The sequence below is a fragment of the Columba livia genome, chromosome 24 (assembly GCF_036013475.1).
Source record: "Columba livia isolate bColLiv1 breed racing homer chromosome 24, bColLiv1.pat.W.v2, whole genome shotgun sequence".
Lineage (NCBI taxonomy): Eukaryota > Metazoa > Chordata > Aves > Columbiformes > Columbidae > Columba > Columba livia.
Window position 1 is genome coordinate 4,477,229 of NC_088625.1, and position 17,029 is coordinate 4,494,257.

The following is a 17,029-nucleotide window of genomic DNA, read 5'->3' on the forward strand; positions in this document are numbered from 1 at the left end:
ATCACCAGAAAGTCACAAAGAACCTGGGTTCTGCATTTATACTTACCTTATTCTTTTATGCATTAAAATAAATACTTTTTAATAACTGCATGGGCCACAGAAGCTGACACCAAGTGCCGGCATTAGCTGAGCTATTCTGGAAACCTGAAATGAGACTGCACCTTTAACTTTGAATCCCTTTTTAAAAGTTTATTTGATTTTATTATGCTCAACTTCTAGATATTTTTATAACAATGCTGTAGTGCAAGCAGGAGAGAAAATAGTCATCAGAATTGGAGCAGAAGATTAGATATACAGCTCTCAATGCTCCTGACAGCTATTAATTGATTACTTTGGGTGTAAATTGTATTGATTATGGTAATGCGAAAGCCCAGCGACAAGTGACAAGCTCAGTGACAGGGAAGCTTCCTAGGCCTGCATTTGTGTGTCCGAATGCTATTTGCAAAGCACCGCTGGAATTGACATGATTATGAACTGGTGTGGTTTCAGTCCCTGAATATCCCAGTGCATCTGGACCACTAATGAGAATGCTTAATCAGACAGAGCTGTGCATTTCACACACGGAAAAACTGAGGCAGAGGAAGACGCGCTTTGTCCAAGAACATACACCAAGGACGTCTCTGGCAGAGCCAACACTGAACTCAGATCTTACAAAAGATTTTACAAACTGGACTCAGATGTTACAACTTCCTAGCCAAGGCCTGTTGCAAAAAGAGCATCTTTCATCAATACTGACCGCCTCCAACCGCATTGTTTTTGTGCTGGGGGAAACCAATTTTCCAGTGTAACTTTCGTCAACAGTGAATTGATGAGGGGCTGATATTGGAAAAGTTATGAACTACTACTTAGGCCAATCTCTATTGTGACTCCTGGGAAAATAGGGCAGCAATTTTTCATAGGGACGTTCTGAGGACAGATACATGAAAGATTATAAGATGCTCAGATACAAACGTATGAGACAGCAAATGGAAGCCAAAGTGTAATAGGAATTCCACAGCAAATATTACCAGTATTGTATTTCTTGTGTATTTTGCTGCTGCAACCAAGGATACCTGATATTTCTCCTGCAGCCCTAGTTCTTGCACTCATGTCAGTAAGTATGAGTTTCAGTTTTCAACTTCTAACCACCAACATATTAGAAAGAAAGGGGTTTTAGCATCTAGTATCATGTTTTAAGCACAAGAGAAGAAAGACCTGTAGCTTTGTTTTTACAATGCTGGTAAATACTTCGTGCCTGTTCTACTTACCAGAAGTTACACAACACCCGTGCAGAATGAAAACATCATGCCAGGCAGAGACAACTGTGGCTTCTGCACTAATTCTTTCAAGACTGTAAATATAGATCTTCCCCCATAATTGCAACACAATCTCGATCTGCCTGTGGTGCTAAAGGAAAAAAATAAAAGCTGTTTAATTTAATTAGAGTCCATTTGAAAACCTAGTAGCATGAAATAATTTGATATACAGAAATAACCCTCACCAGCTACAGACACCATTTCATTGTGTCTTATCTTGGTATAACAGTAACATTTACATTTCAGGCCTTAAACTGTATAAACCGTGTGAGTAGAGATAGCCCTAAGAACATTTAAAATGACGTCAGAGTATCACTTATTCAGCTCCCCGTTCTCTCTCAGGCAAAGATGCTAAAAATGCTGCTAGAGTAACATTCACCCTTGAGGAAATTTATAGCTAATTCATGTCCAGCCACTCAGCTGCAATATCTTCCCTCCCAGTGTAAGCATCTCCCATTAAAGGCTCTTGTGGGTAAAACCCACCGCAGTGCTATATAAAGAATGCCCTAAAATGATTTGTGAGGTATACCATTAAGAAACTGTTGATTCGTACTACAGCAGGTCATTACTAGAAGTACAAAAAATGTAGGACTGAGCCAAAAGTCTCAGGACAAGCTGGTAAAAAAAAAATGGTCATTATTTTTTTGACAAAAACCTTGAGGGGATACTGCCCCCTAAATTTCTTTTGAATACTTTTTCTGCTTGTTTGCTTACTGCTTTGCTTGTTTTGATCTAATGAATTTAGAGCCCTGCATGGCAGACGTACGTTGACGAGCACCCTGGCAAGGGACTGATTTTCACCTTTTGCAAAGGTTTCATGATCTAAGGTCTGTTCTCACACCCATAACTGCCTTTCTAAATGTGCACAAGGAACCCCTTTCCTCCAAACAGCCGGACTCTCCCCGTGTATCAGCCAACAGCGAATAAAAAGGGGCACAAACAAGGCTGAACCAAACATCTGCACTGGGTCTGAACAAAAGCTTGCAAATGCTGTTTATGAAATACCGAGCCATCTCCTGCCACTGCCTGCCAACGTGGATGGCACCGACCAAGGGAGACTTTCAGACAGCTACTCAGACATTATTATTAATGATTAGTATGTACACTGTGATTAGCATCCAGCAGTCTTAGCCAGGGAAGAGAGATGCCACTGTGCCATCTCCTGCTACAGGTGTGTTTATACCAGTCACAACATACCTGGGGTAAGGCTCTGAAACATGCACCCGTTGTCTTGCTGGATTTTGCTGAGTTCTGGTTTAAAAAGAAACAAAAAAGCCATCAGACTCATACACTAGATTCTAATGGTAAAGAAAAAAAACAAAAAACCAACTAAACAGAAATCGTATTAATATCTGCAGACCAGGCTGGGGCTGACAGGACTGGGTGATCCTACAGTTCTTCTTCTGCCCTTGGTGCGCAGTGATTCAAACCCTCTCCCAAGGAGACAGTTCAGAAGAAGGTTCATGTCAGTACCCAGATGAAGATGCAGCACAGAGCAAAATGGTGCTATTTATTATTTCTGTTTTAGAAGAGCCGTAGTCAGCACCAACACAACCAGATCATGACCTAGGAGAGCGGAAATGCTTTGGAGAGGTGATGTGGCACCAGGTACGGCACAAGGGCTGGAGCTGGATACCCGGTCCAGGTCACTGACGGTGCTTGTCCACCCTCTCCTTTCCCATTCTCACGGACCCTTCGCACCACAGGTTCCAGTGCGATTGCGATGCCTCCCCACACACTCTGGCTTAGCCCTCCCCGCCTCCTGCCAAGTTGCATAAACCTGCATTTGTCTCTGACGATAGCCCAGTTTTCTCTCTTTATTTATCTACCTGTCGACTCATTTTACAATCCCTCTCTGGACAGCCACGGAGCTAGAGACAGAACCAGATGCTGTGGCACGCAGTGAATGCCAACAAGATTGCTGGAGTGTGCAAGCATCCTCACGCAGAGGAAAGGTCCTTTCGTAAACATGCCCTGTGATCAAAGGGCTGACGCTCGCTGATATTTTCAATACTAATAATCTCCCAGCTGCCTCACTCCATTCTCCACCTCCCTGTTCCCCCATCCTTCACAGTTCGTGGAGAGGCAGAGCTGGGTGGAAATGGCGACATTTCCAGCCTCGTGGTGGCATTTCCAGCCTCGTGGTGGCATTTCCAACCTCGTGGTGCCACTTCCAACCTTCTGGCAACGTTTCCACTGAGCTCTGCCTCTCTGCAAACTGTGGATGGGGAAACAGGGAGTCAGAGAATGAAGCAAGGCAGCTGATATTACTACTAATGAAAATATCAGCAACGTATAAAATGAAGCACATAAACAATACGTGCAACATGCATATAATTTTATATAATTTTATTACATTCTGGAGACAAAATGTGGCCTACTGCACAGGTACCTGCTTGGGGAGTCAAAGCTATTAGAAATAAGGTCCATTTTTGATCCATTAGAGCCTGACAATGTCACAAAACCAGGACTAATACTGACTTGCCTCAGGGGTGAAAATTTATCACTACAAATATTTTGCTTTCCTTCTTTCTGGTACTTAAGGGCTTTCTAAACAAAAAGGTCAGAGAGAAACTGCTGAGAGGAATCACAATCAGAGAAAATGTTTCCAAAGGGGGAGAATGTGTAGTGAACACATGCCCAGACTGGCCAAGCCCAGGGCTTCACATCATCCCAGGACCTTGCCATGTGCTAGCTACAAAAACGCTCTCCATTTGCAGATCCCATTTTAGTAGCTACATTTCCTACTGTAATCCACTGAGAATGCCTGTTGTATCACCACATCCCTAATATATGCAAAGCACAGTGATTTTATCTGTTTCTAGAATATTGTGTTGTATGGCCAGAATTGCACTTTAGAAGCCTGCTTCTATAAGTTAGGATTTCAATTCCTTCCCCGCCCAAATAAATATCAGTATTTAAATGCGGTAGGTGTTATTTCAGGACATTAGGACCAGGATTTTAATTCCTGATACATAAGAATGTGGGTGTTTCAGAAAGGAAACCAAAAGCTGCTTCCTCTTGGCCTCAGACTGACCACAGACCAGCAGGCACCAGGACTGTGATTCACACCATCAGTCCCTCAACACTGGAGGCCACATGCTGACAGTTTTTCCACAAAACTGGCAAAGTTCTGGTCAGTGGCCCTTGATCTGCCCCCTCTGCTAAAGACAACGCCGGAGCAACTCAGAATTGTCTTGCCCAAGCAAGAAATCCCTGCGGCTCGCCAGCATCCTGCCCTCAGCCCCAGCACACGACCATCAGCCGCCCCCGGGATTCGCAGAGCATTTTTTCAGAGGCTGGTCATTAAGAATCCCCATTGCACTCATCGGTGAAAAATCCGCTTCCAGGACGGGCAGCTGGAGAGAGAGGAGGTGCAGTGCGAAACGCAAACATCTGCTCGCCGTTCTTCACCATGCTGTGCTCACTTCAGATGAGTTTAGTCCTGGTGAAAGGCCTCTGACTAACAGCCCAGGGTCTGAAATGTGAGAAATCTGCAGAATTGTGCTGAAAAGGCAGAGCTAGTATGTCCCTGGCCCTCCCAGAGCTCCCTCTGCAGGTGAAAGAGAAGCCAAGCTCCTTTTGTATCCCATTTTTCACATACAAAAAATGCTGCATAAATCCCCAGTGGCCAAGTGCACAGAGACACAAACACCAGGAAGAAGAAGGAAGAGCAAAGGAAGCTGCAGCCCTGTGCACACTCCTCTTTCCCCCTGCCCACACACAGCAGGCACCAAAGAGAACCCTCCTAACACATCCATGCAACAGCATCTTGTGATGAAGATGTGCAAACTTGTGAATACACAAAATAAAGTAGCGGGGTAGGGGGGTGAGGAAGGGGCATCCATCAGACCATTGCACAGAACTAGTATCAGTAAATAAGACTCTGTCATTCTTGGGTGACTAAAATATGTCCTGAAATAGCTAGAGTCTCACAGCTATGGCTCATAGCCATCAAGAATGCCTGTCAGGGTTAAATCCCTCTTTCTTTTCAATTATTTTTCCATAAATTAAAACCCAAATGACACTAAATCGTGCTATAAAACTTAAAATGTCATTTGCTTTTAACAGAACTAAAATGACGCTATACAAATATTGAAGATATAACAAAGGAGAAGGAAAGAGCAAGAAAAGGACGGTAACTAACTTTTCTTATATTTTGGTGTAGCTGAGGTGAGTTATGAGGTCTGCAAATGGAACTGGGTCACAGGATTTTTTCAGACTTAATGTTCTGGTCTAGACAATTACAAAGAAGCTCAAGCTGAGACTCTTTAGCAGAGGCCAAGTCTGACTGAGAGCAGCTCTCAAGACGTTCTCTGAATCAGCTCAGCACCCTGGAAAAAAGGCACGACAAAGTGGCCTCTCAAAGCTTCCAGTTCTCCTGCAAGGAACTTTGCATATGGTATTTCAGAATCTGCTTGCATTCAGGCAATTGATAGAATTTATTGCAACAATAAAAACTGAATTTAAAAGACTGAACTTTTTATTCCTTCCTTCCTCTCTTCCAATTGAAGTGTGACGCCTGTCTCTGACCTTTTCACACCATTCCCGCTCTGTCTTGCGGCAAAGCTGAAGCTGCCTGCGTGCATTTGGGTACATGTGTACATCAAACGTTGACAACCGAACTGCACATCTTCTTCTGCATAAAAACTTCAGATGAGTCAGACCATAATGACCATGAATTTCTGGGCTCGAAGGCCAAAAGTAGCCAAAGATACGACTGCTGATTAACTCCAACAAGAGCTAAAGCATCAAATAGTCCTGAGCTGCTTGAATTCCCTGCCTGGCTCTGCTCCGTATGGTAATATTGGCAGAAAAAAATATGAAAACATAATGGGAAAGCAATGAAATATGACCAAAATCTTGTAATGATGAAATATAATGACTTGTAATGAAGAAGAAGCAGAGGGGAAAAGAGTAATCAATTCTTGTGAAACAAAAACAAGCAAGAAGAGTAAGAGAAAGAAGGAGAGAGTGAAGGAGAAGAGAAAGGAAGCAACAGCTGGAAATGACTTTTAACTTTGCACTTCACATTTTAAAACCAAACAGCAATTACAGCCAGGCTGGCATCGCCTTTCTGCACATTAATTCCCTATTATGAATAAAATTAATGATTTTAACAAACTCCTTGTCCTTGTCAAGTTGTCCTCTTCGTTATTGGTGTTAATAATCCGCCCGGGACTCTGACTCCAAAGCTCAGTATCACGTCCTGATTTTTTCAAGTTTAAAAAAAGAAAACAGAGATAAGGTGGGGAAGAAGATTTCAAGAAACAGAAAGTGATAATGGGACTTGACCCAGGCTGACGCACTGCAGAGAGATGTCATTCCTTATTCCATGGCCTACGTAGTCAAATAGCAGCATGACCCAATGAGGAGTCTTCCACCTTTGACCAAGCAGGAACCACACAAGAACCCAGGCTAGACCACGTGCTTGAAAGCACACAGATCTTGCTGTTTCATCTCTGCCTTTCATTTGGAAACAAAGATATCAGGGAGGGGACACATACATAATTTAAATGGCAAACAGGTGGCAGTGGAGAGAAACCTCCTGCAGCTATACGGAAGCCTACGAGGCTTTGCACAGCGGCAGATGGTGCCGATTGCTCACTATTGCCAGGCGGGATCTCTGTCTTGCAATGAGAGATTCAGAGCTGCTTGATTCTACAGCCTGAGAGCTGAAGCTCACCGGGCAGAGCGCAGCGTCCCATGTGGCAGCAGGGACGGAGAGAAGCTGCCGAGGAAAGAATGCCGGTTACTGAGGATGCTGAACTAGAGATGCACCACTGTAAAGCCATGGGATTTCTTCCCAAAAGGCCAGATGGCTGGAATAAGGAAATTCTGCAATGCCAAGTAAAAACCCCTCACCTGTGTACCTGAATTCACTGGGGAAACCTGGCTGAGGTGGCAGCAATTCACAAAACAACACCTGCAAAACTTGCTATGAGATTTATACCGATACGACACTGGGATTGCCCCGCGTTTGCAGAGGGACCTCAGCTAGCAGGCTGGCATCCGTGCCAGAACACCTTTTCCAAAAGACGGCCCTTCCACAGAGCAGCTGGAGAAGTTTAAGCTGTCTCTCCACCGCACTGAACCGCTCTTGCCCTGCTGTCAGAAGCCACCGTCCCCGCAGCTCGGCAGCCAGATTGCTTTTTGAGAGCGTTCCTCCATCCACTTCAGCCATAATCGGTCAGCTTAGCTCAAATGGCATAAATGATATGTTTGCAGTAACCCGAGTCGGATGGAAGCCGCTCGCAGAGCACTCATGCGAAACATTCCTCCCACAGACAGTAATCTTTGGTAGAGATACGGGTTACAAATAGGGGCATGGCTGCAGCATTCAGACCTACAGAGCTCTGCACAATGAACAGCGTGAGGCCCTTTGCATCAGACATCTGAGGAACAACTAAGAACTGTAGGGTCCTACGGTACCTGCGTTTTAACTTGCAGCCTCCTGTCCAAAACTTAGGCGGGATGCAGATCTGACCAGTCCAGGCTGATGTAGCTGTGTACACTAAATACTGTATTTTCTAAACATCCTCAGCCAAATTTACAAGGGTTTAAAGCCAGTTTTAATGCTAGCATGGCATTGTTCTTACATTTTCTGTCCTCAACATGCAGGTGTTTACCTCTGTCAAGTGAACAAACATAGCACAGATCCTTCACGGATCAGAGCACAGAAACACATTTTCTTTTCAAAGCCTCCTGGGCAGAGGCCTCCCTATATAAAACGCCAGAGTTCACCAGCCAGTGGCAGGTTTAAGTCACCTACTTTGTCCTCTCTGCACATTAGAATTTAAAACCTACAATAAAAAGGCTGAAAGGGGAACTTTAATAAAAACATTTTAAAATGTTTGAGGCTTCAATTGATTCAGCCTCCTGCCCAGCAGCTAATGTTTATACTGCACTTTCTGCACAGATTTAAGCACCATCGATGTCCTCACACACTTTTCTTCTTTTAGACAAACTGTCTTCTTTCCTCAGCTTTCTTATTTCCTAATGGGATGAAAATTTCACAGCTCTCTCTGTTAGCAAACGATCAGGGCTCTCCTGAAGCCGAGGGTCTTTGCCAGGGGGTGTGTGTAAGAGACATTAGAATTAAATTCAGACGCCAGACTCTCAATGTCACCTGCTCCAGAGATAACCAGGTCCCAGTCCTGCGTCAATCCAGACTGGCACTGACTGGAGGTGGTTGGGTAGGACATGAACTGAGTTTGGCAAGGCCAAATCCCACCATGACAAGTCTCTATACCAAGAAGCCCCCGCTTCAGGTGGCGCCAACTCGGCCACATCGGAGCGGATGGTGAAGCAGACCCGGCATCTTTCACTGGCTGCATTTCAAACCTGCCGCAAAGAACTGGATTCCACATGGTTTCCTCTAAAATTTCTTTGGAGACCTGATTCTCTTTTGCCCTGTAGCTTCTTTACACTTAAGGGGGCTGAGATTTGGTCTAACTGTAATTTACTGCAATTTTAAACCCGATTACCCCCTCAGCATGGTGCTGTATAAATGCAATGCAGGGCCTTTAATTTTCTAGACAAAGGTATTATTTGAGTTCCTTTCATAGCCTAATTATTACTTAGCAAATATCATGTTGTGGTGAGTATTTATGGATAATTGTCAGATAATACCTAATTATATGGTTAATACTGATAATGAGAGGAAAGCCTCAACTATTCAAGAGTCCAGATTTTTTTAGACTATCCCAGAGCCCCAGATATTTCCAAGCACTTGTAAACTGAGCTGGGCTTTATGGGGTTTTTAGTATGTCTAGCATGTAGCTCTTGCTACAATACCTCAGACTACCCACTGAAATTTGGTTTCACAGATAGGTATGGACTGCTCTGAACTTCTGAGTGACCTGACATAGCTTTAAACCTGATTAAGTCACCAGATAGCCCGAGTCAGGGGATAACGTATATGACTGAACAGGCAGACCTTTCAGGGAATATCCTCTTAGGGAATAATGGTCCATGGTAAATGGAGAAAAAGGTTTGATTCAAAATTTCTGATTTTCAAAACCACATGATAGAGCATGGAGAAAGGGTTGCGGGGGAGAAGTTGGGTCCATTTTTCTCAACTCTTGTGAATTTATAACTGTTCTTTGCTGCAAGTGCTTCCCTGCACTGCTGTGATGCGCAGTAGAGCGAATTGCTGCACACAGAATAAGACAATCAGACACGCAAACCGTGTTTTCCGTGCACGCGTGAAGAGCTAAGCTCCGACCTTCATAGTTCATGAAGTTAGCTCATTAAACCACCCGTGACACCTTGAGCAGCCCCAAATGAAGTTTAGTCTTACCAGGTAACAAACAAGCTCTTGGCCTCTTGGACTTGAATCTATGAGTCAATACCTTTCCCGGCTGAGACTGTAGACATAATGATTAATTCACTGCTGGCTGCCTGGGCAAATAGCTACATAAATACAGGAGAAATGGTGCCTAGATGATCAGATACTGCAATCTGGAAAAACACAGAAATGCAGAGATACATGGAGAAAGGGAGACAGACAGGCATAAGATTGTAAGAACTGTTTTCAAGGGTCATAGTAAAAGCCTTGCTGGATCACAGCCGTGACAAAGACCAGTAGCAAATGATTAAGGAAGAACAGAATATGTTCAGAGCAGTCCCTTAAAATTCTGGCAACCACAGGCAGACTGCAGCTAGATCACTGTATTTTATCATTATTAGGGAACCTTATTTTTTGAACCATCTTGTGAAGACCAAGAAATGGACAAGGCCAAAGCTTTGGCAGCTGTTTTTAGCACCTTCTGGCGTTGCCTTGTGTGTCGGGGGGATGCCATTGTCCAGCTGGGGCACCGCGGGGAAGATGGGAGAGTGTGAGAACCTCACTTGTGGGGTGGTTGTGATGTGATTTGCAGCTGGGAAGCCTGGGTTCCACTGGCAGCACCACATTAGAGTCAAGCAAGTCGCTTCGTATCTCTTAGCCTTGATTTACCCCTGTAAAATGAGCTTAACAGACTACTTCATGGAGTAGTCTCAATTAATTAGCATTTGTAAAACTGCTCTGAGATTCCCAGATGAAAGGCTGGCCTGGAATGGCAAATTGCTAATGATAATTAATAGTTATTCATGATCTCTTTACAGAATTCCAAATTATTTTCTGAGGGGAAGGAAATAGGGATAGAGGCTCTCAAGACAGAGATCACTAAAAAACCCCACGACAGCTATACCTCCCTGCCTGCCGCCTCCTTCCCCAGCATTTATAGGAAGAAATGACACCTCTTATGAGCAGAGGAAATGGAAGGTAATAAAGACCCCAGGTGCTCCTGCATTCACCGCACGTTCTTCTTCTGGCATGCAACGTAGCTGGGGAAGGGTGGGAAGGGGGAGCGAAACAGCAGGAGTGGATGAACAGGGGTGTTACATTTCTCTCTCAAATGGATGCAAAGGCAGCCCTAATTAAACAGATGTTCTTAATAATACTCTGACAACTGTCCCTGCTTTAATTTGCTTCCGAGTAAAGATTAATATAACAATGCAACAACACTTTACAAGGGGAGAAAAGGGAGCTGAGCTAATAAAAGGCAGTAGCTTACACGGTATATTATTGCTTTTCTTTCTGCTTGTCTAGCGAATATTTACCTCCTCTGGGAGCAGTTTTCAAATTTATTTGATTGCTCCTCCAAGCCTAAGCTGACTTTGTGGTACACTGCAAAAGGATTAATGCCAGGGCCAAGAGGTGTGCGGGTGCACGGCCGCATCAGGGGTCTCCATGGTGATTCTCCAGCCGCAGGAAGGATCCCAGCCGCTGAAGTTAGCAGCATTATTAACCACATGCTGCGGCAGCAGCGCGTGAATTCCAGCTCATGGAACAGGAAGCTTCTGAAGCAGTGGCAGGCAAAACACAGAAGGTAGGAGGTTGCTTTTGGGCTGATCCTCCAACTAAGGGAGGAGTTTCTCTACGCTGCATGGTTTCAGTGTCACAGGTCGTCATGGAAAGAGCCGAAACAGAGAGCCCAGGCAAGCGGGCCACAGAGAAGACTGTTCCTGAACTCCTGGGAAGGGGTCAGGACTTGGGTGCCGCCACTCTCAGCTCACATATCTACCATGGATTAATTTAAAATGAGAATGGCTGGACTTCTGCACCTATTTTCCCTTATGCAGGAGGCCAAGAGACACAAGATAAGACTGTCACGTCACCGCTTCTGATCGATCATCCTGAGTATAAACTCCTACCCTGGTGTGTACAGAGTAACCAAGTCTCCAACATCACATCTTAGCCTTGAGACACAGTGTGACATAACCCTGGAGCATGATATTAAACATATACTCCCAAGTTGCTCTTCCCTTTGATCATAACTCTGGGTAGGCTTGTTAAATAATAAAACAATCCTTGGCTCAGCAATATTCACTGCCCAGTTTGAATTTCACAGAATTTAGCAGCAAGAAAGGAATGAAGCTCTGTCTCCAGTATCCACAGGTGAGCCTGTATCTTTTTTTAGTTCACGGCATTCAAAAAGGGACCTTTCCAAAAACAGGAACGGATTACAAATCTTTGCTTCTGAAAATAAATTCATGCCTGAATATGATGCTTCATATCTAACAATACAGAGGAACTGTGGTTTTGCTATCTGTGCCTGAACCGAAATAGCCTGCAGAAATGATTTGGCACCTCTGCAAATAATGTCTGTCACTGCTGCGTGTGCCCTCCGATGTCAGCTGCTTTCTCAGGCTGTTTTCCTCTGTCTGAACGGCGCCCCGCTTGCCGATCTCCTCCTGGCAGCTTTAAGCTGGGCATAACTTGGGGTGGGGCTTAGCTTGAGTTTAGCTGTAACCCCAGGTTACAGCTCTGCATCTCCCCAATCACCCATGAGCAAAAGCACGTGGAGGGCTGCGTGTGTCACAACGCTCGACTCTGACGTTCTGTCCCTCAGTTTGCCAAGCGGATGTACAAATTACCTCGTTCCAGCAAGAAACAAACACAAATGGGTAACAGCTGGCTTATGGATCACCTCATTAGATTTTCCACCCCAAATCTCTTCCTTCCCAACAGCTAGGAGAATAACTGTGCTGAACACTGGAGGCATTGGGAACATACACGTGCTGTCTGGCACAGTGAGAAGCTGAGAGAGATGGAGAGAGACAGAGAGGGGCAGAAGCAGAGAGCAAGGAAGACATCAAGGGAACAGGGACATGAGCTGAAGTGGGAGAAAGAGAAAAGGGGGGATCTATGGCAATGGGAAGAAGGAAGGAAGAAAAAGACTCCCCCCATGGAATATGAGTTACCTATCATTTGACTATTCTTAAAATATTTTAAAGCTCTGTTTGTTATGCAATTTGTGAAGCTGTTTATGATAATGAAGTCCTTAGACAGTACGGGGGAAGCTAAAGAAAAAAGCAGAAGCTGGCAGCTACGTACATTGCCCTTTGTTGGAACTAATGAGGCTTGTTTACTTTCTGGCTTTTTACAGCCTTCTGAAATGTCAGATGCTACCCAGACTACCTTGGCAAAAGCACATCATCAACCTCCCCCCAATCCGCCCTTATGCATGGGTGTCTTCAGCCCTCTCCTGACCTTTCACTCCAAACCCGTATCCACTGATGGACCTTTCAACGTAGACTCAAAACATTGTTCCCACTGAGGACTGTAATTCTGATGAATGGACTGGTTATCAGTGGTAACGCATCATTATGGCTATAGCATTCCTGGAGTTGTTACACTTGATGGAGTTGGCAGCACACAAACAATCACCATAGCTGGAATGATTGCGTGCAGGAGAAAGCTCTTCAGACCTTTGCAGCTAAGAGGTCCCCTTGGTCTCTGCTCTCAAGCAGGGACAAAGCTGTGCATGTCTGCTGGAATTACCATGGCTAAACTCAAACATGCTCCGGGCTTGGACTGACCTGGTCTCGTTCTTGGCAATTATGCTGCATTGCTCTGGGCTCCCCATTAATCCAAGAACTATTCCCAACACTCCCCACCGGCAGCATCTTTCTGCTGCCGCTCCAGTTGCCTCTTTCATATCCTTCTGTCTCAGCTCAGTGTCCCGTGCACAGTGAGGAAGGGCAGCTTGTCAAGCAATCATCCTAAGCCCACTTGCCCCAGGCTCACCTCGGGCCTGGTGGCTGAACAAGAATTAACCCAGCATTGCAGGGGCAGGCTGAATGACTTAGTTGGCTGGAGGGTCTCTGCACAGCACCAACACTGGCCATTGCTCATTATTCTTCTCCTTGCTAGGGCTGCCAAAAAGGGTCTTAAAGGTTAATGACAGAAAGTCAATGCCCCTTCCCATTCACAGCTGCTTTGTTTTCTGCTTCCAGCCATCCCTCTCTGTCGCTGCAGCCAGGCTGATTCAATGCTTGCAGAAACGCAGGCGCTGGAGACGGCTGAATCACGGTGCTCTAATTCTGCTAAAGTCTGCTCTGCTCTACGGCAGATCTGCCCCTGACAATGATGGTTGACTGGCAATGAATAGTGGTGTCTCTAGGTTATTCAAGGGCCTCACGGAGTTTTAGGGAGATAAATAAATCCAGTTCCTATAATTCCAGAAAGATCTCGCCCGATACACACTGCTGTACCGAGCTGTTTCTCTTCTATTTTCTGTGCTGTCCATATGCACGTCCCTTCCAGCACCTCCACGTGTGGGATCACATGGAGAATGTGAAATTCACTCAACGACTTTAAATTGTATTGAGTTACTGCAGGGTCTAACAGATTTCTGCGAAGCACTGGTTCTAACTCAACATTATTCAGTTTTTCCTGACTACCATCTGGGTCATTGTTGTCAGGGTTACAGCTGGTTCAGTATTCACCCATAGATCATATCTGAAAATACGCTTGATGATATTAAAAAATAACAGACCTTCAATGTAATGTGATTTCAAAACATTCCCACCGCTGCTTTACTGATCCCAGAGTAATGTTCAGTTCATTAATTATGTCCACCTCAAGTAAAGTAAAAATAAAAACATGTTTTCACGTGGTCTCTGCACTGACGATGGATGTGCGGTGCAGAGCTGGGTGACCCGGATAACTTTACCTGCAATACAATGTGAGAGTTATGCACTGGTGTTCACACAAATCTCAAGATTTCAAGGGATTGTGTCTGCTTGTGCAAGACAGACAGCGTTTGAGGGCTTCTGAGGCTTTAATTGTGGAAATATGAGACCCAGAGCACATACGGATGAAAATGACTGTGTTTGTGCTATGGCTGTGTGTAAACACAGTATGAATATTTGTACTGTGAATGTTACTCCTTGTGAACTTGGGATTGTGTGTCTGGCTGCACATACAAGCAAGAAAGCATGTGCCCACAACAGCCTGTGTGTTGGAGAGGTTTAACCTGCATTATTCTGTTTGTAAGAATGCAAAAATGCATGTAAATGCAAAGAGACGGGACAGCGGAGACAGTGAACTGGCTCATGTGAATTTGGGATTGTGCGACTGCATCCCGAGGTGCCACAGGGTGTGTGTGACTGTGCATTTGCTAGGCAGCAGCTAAAGGAGGTCAGTTTGGGACAAGCCAGTTGCAAAAATAGGATCATCAGGAGGCCAGAGCCTCAAGCGACAAGAGCGCTGACATCACTTGCAGTTCAAGCCTAAATAAGCCCATGTCATAGAAGTACAAAGGGTTTGCAGCTGAGTCCCGCCTTACATTGCTCTCCAGCCTGTGGTCACGGAGAGTGCGCGCAGCAGTCGTGTGAGCGCTGATTGTGTTACACTGCAGAGAGGGAGTCAACTTCCAGACAAGTCGTTTGTTTTCAGAAAAGGCTAAATCCTCATTTCTGCAGAGATTTACCACTGGCCTGAGGTTCCCAAGGTCTCAGCGAAACCATCAGTCACAGTCAGTGCGGCCTGGACCGCAGGAAAGTGGCAGTTTGTATCTTTCAGAGATAAGTGGGTACATAGGGATGAACTGCTGACCTGGTAGAAAGCAATGGCTCTAAACAAATGCATAATGGAAAGACGTAAACTGGCCCCTATTTCACTTTCAAGGAGAGGACAAGCCAGGTATTTACTGCCTGAAGAGAGAACCTCCTTCTTCACTGCCTGTGGATGCACGAGCCAAAGACCATAACTGGAGATACAGCAGGAATGATAAATGCAAATTAGGTGTCATATTCAGTGTGCCTGGCTGCGTTTTGGAAATAATTTACTATAGAGCAGAACTGGACAAACACAGAGCATGCGTGAATTATCCCCAGATGAAACTGGTCCTGTGCATTTAATGTATGTGGTCAAGAGAAAATTCCAACTGATGTGAAATTCCAACTTTTGCATTGTGACTGGTGCCACTGGGTACCGGTCCATGGCATAAATGAGAACAACCCAGAGGCTCAGCAGTGGTCAGTAACAATTTGAGAAGGAATCTCAAGGATGTGCTCCTGCAGGGCTGTGGATGGGGTGACACAGAAAGCTATGTCCACTTCTAGGAACTGGTCTGCAGAGGGATAATCCTGTTTCCCAAGTGCTTTGTGCCATAGAAGGAGCACAAATTGCTAGGGCATGGCCCAGAGCTTAGCCCAGTTTCCATGCGATCTCTCTCCTACACGAAAACTGGAATCACTTCATCCACCACTGAAATGCAGCAAATTCCACCTTGGGTGGAATATGACAGCTATTTAAGGATGATGCTACACAGCCTGAGATAGGAAGTGAAAGAACTGTAACTCGTGCAAATCCACAGGGAACAGAGATAGGAAGAATATTAGTCTGCAAATGGGAAGGCGTCCCAGATCACTAGTACTCAGACATTCAGTTTTATATCCAAGCACATGGCAGTGACTGATACCACCCTCTGTGACCATACTCCTTTGCCAAGGACATGATTAGAGGTACTTAATACACTGATGTTCTTGTTGAACAACACCCTTTCTAGCAGTACAGCGGCATTTTTTTGGACAAGTCCCACCCTAAATACTGATCAAACTCAACCTGCTTAGCTCGATAACAGCAGCTCCATTAAAAATGTGTCTCATGCACTGATTTTGCCTTTTTCTATCCCCTGCCATGAGCTCATCAGTAAACAGCTAAGCAGAAACTTGATTTAAAATGTGGAAAAGGAGGGTTTTTTCCCCTAGAGTAAGATTTAATGCAGAGCTGTTTTAAGCTCCTTCCCACCACAGGTTTTCACAACTTGTTGCTTGAAATCGCTCAACATGAAAGGCTGTCTATCTAAATGCACGCTGCGCTGCCCAGTCCAATTTCTGTTTTCCTCACTAATACATCAACTTATCTCAGCATTCCAGCATCTTTCCAATGGTTTTAACACCCGGCAAAGACCTATGCAGAGGTGACTCACGATCAAATATCAACAAGCAATTTACAAGCAACATTTCAAAGAGGTTCTCGGAGGAGGCAGAGACTGTTTGATTATTACCCTCTTGACACAGCCCGTTAAAAGCAAAGGACAATTACCAGATGTAGAATGAAAGCGGAGTAGCTGAAGAGCACCTGGAATCAGCAAAAATCTACTGGTCACAAAAATCTGTACTAACGCAGAGCTAGAGAACTAATTGCTCTCTATGCACACAAACATCCTCTGAGTGGGACACCTAATGCATTTAGTTTGGTTTTTTCCACTGCCAAAGCCTCTTCACTGTTCTGACCATGTATGACTAACACACGGCATCTTTAGGAGCCTTCAGGACTCTATTAGATCCCTGTACCAAACATGCTCTACCTGACCACTGAGTTTAATGAAAGTTGCTGGAATGAAATATTTCTGAGATCAGCATTCTAAGGGCTGACAGCATCCTGATAATGATAA

The 17,029-nt window shown here is 44.8% G+C and overlaps 1 protein-coding gene across 16 annotated transcripts in view; it reads right to left on the bottom strand.

The window, feature by feature from the left end:
• The window catches only part of B3GAT1 (beta-1,3-glucuronyltransferase 1), a 96,231-nt gene that overhangs the window by 58,443 nt on the left and 20,759 nt on the right, over window positions 1-17,029 (bottom strand). For 14 of the 16 annotated variants that reach the window (XM_065040518.1, XM_065040516.1, XM_021296863.2 and 11 more), the window contains 2 exons: window positions 2,493-2,546; window positions 1,248-1,386 (listed from right to left, as the gene is read on the bottom strand). The gene's annotated coding sequence lies outside the window, so the exon portion shown is untranslated. The remainder of the gene's footprint in view (window positions 1-1,247; window positions 1,387-2,492; window positions 2,547-17,029) is intronic. The other 2 variants (XM_065040508.1, XM_021296868.2) reach the window with 1 other exon arrangement.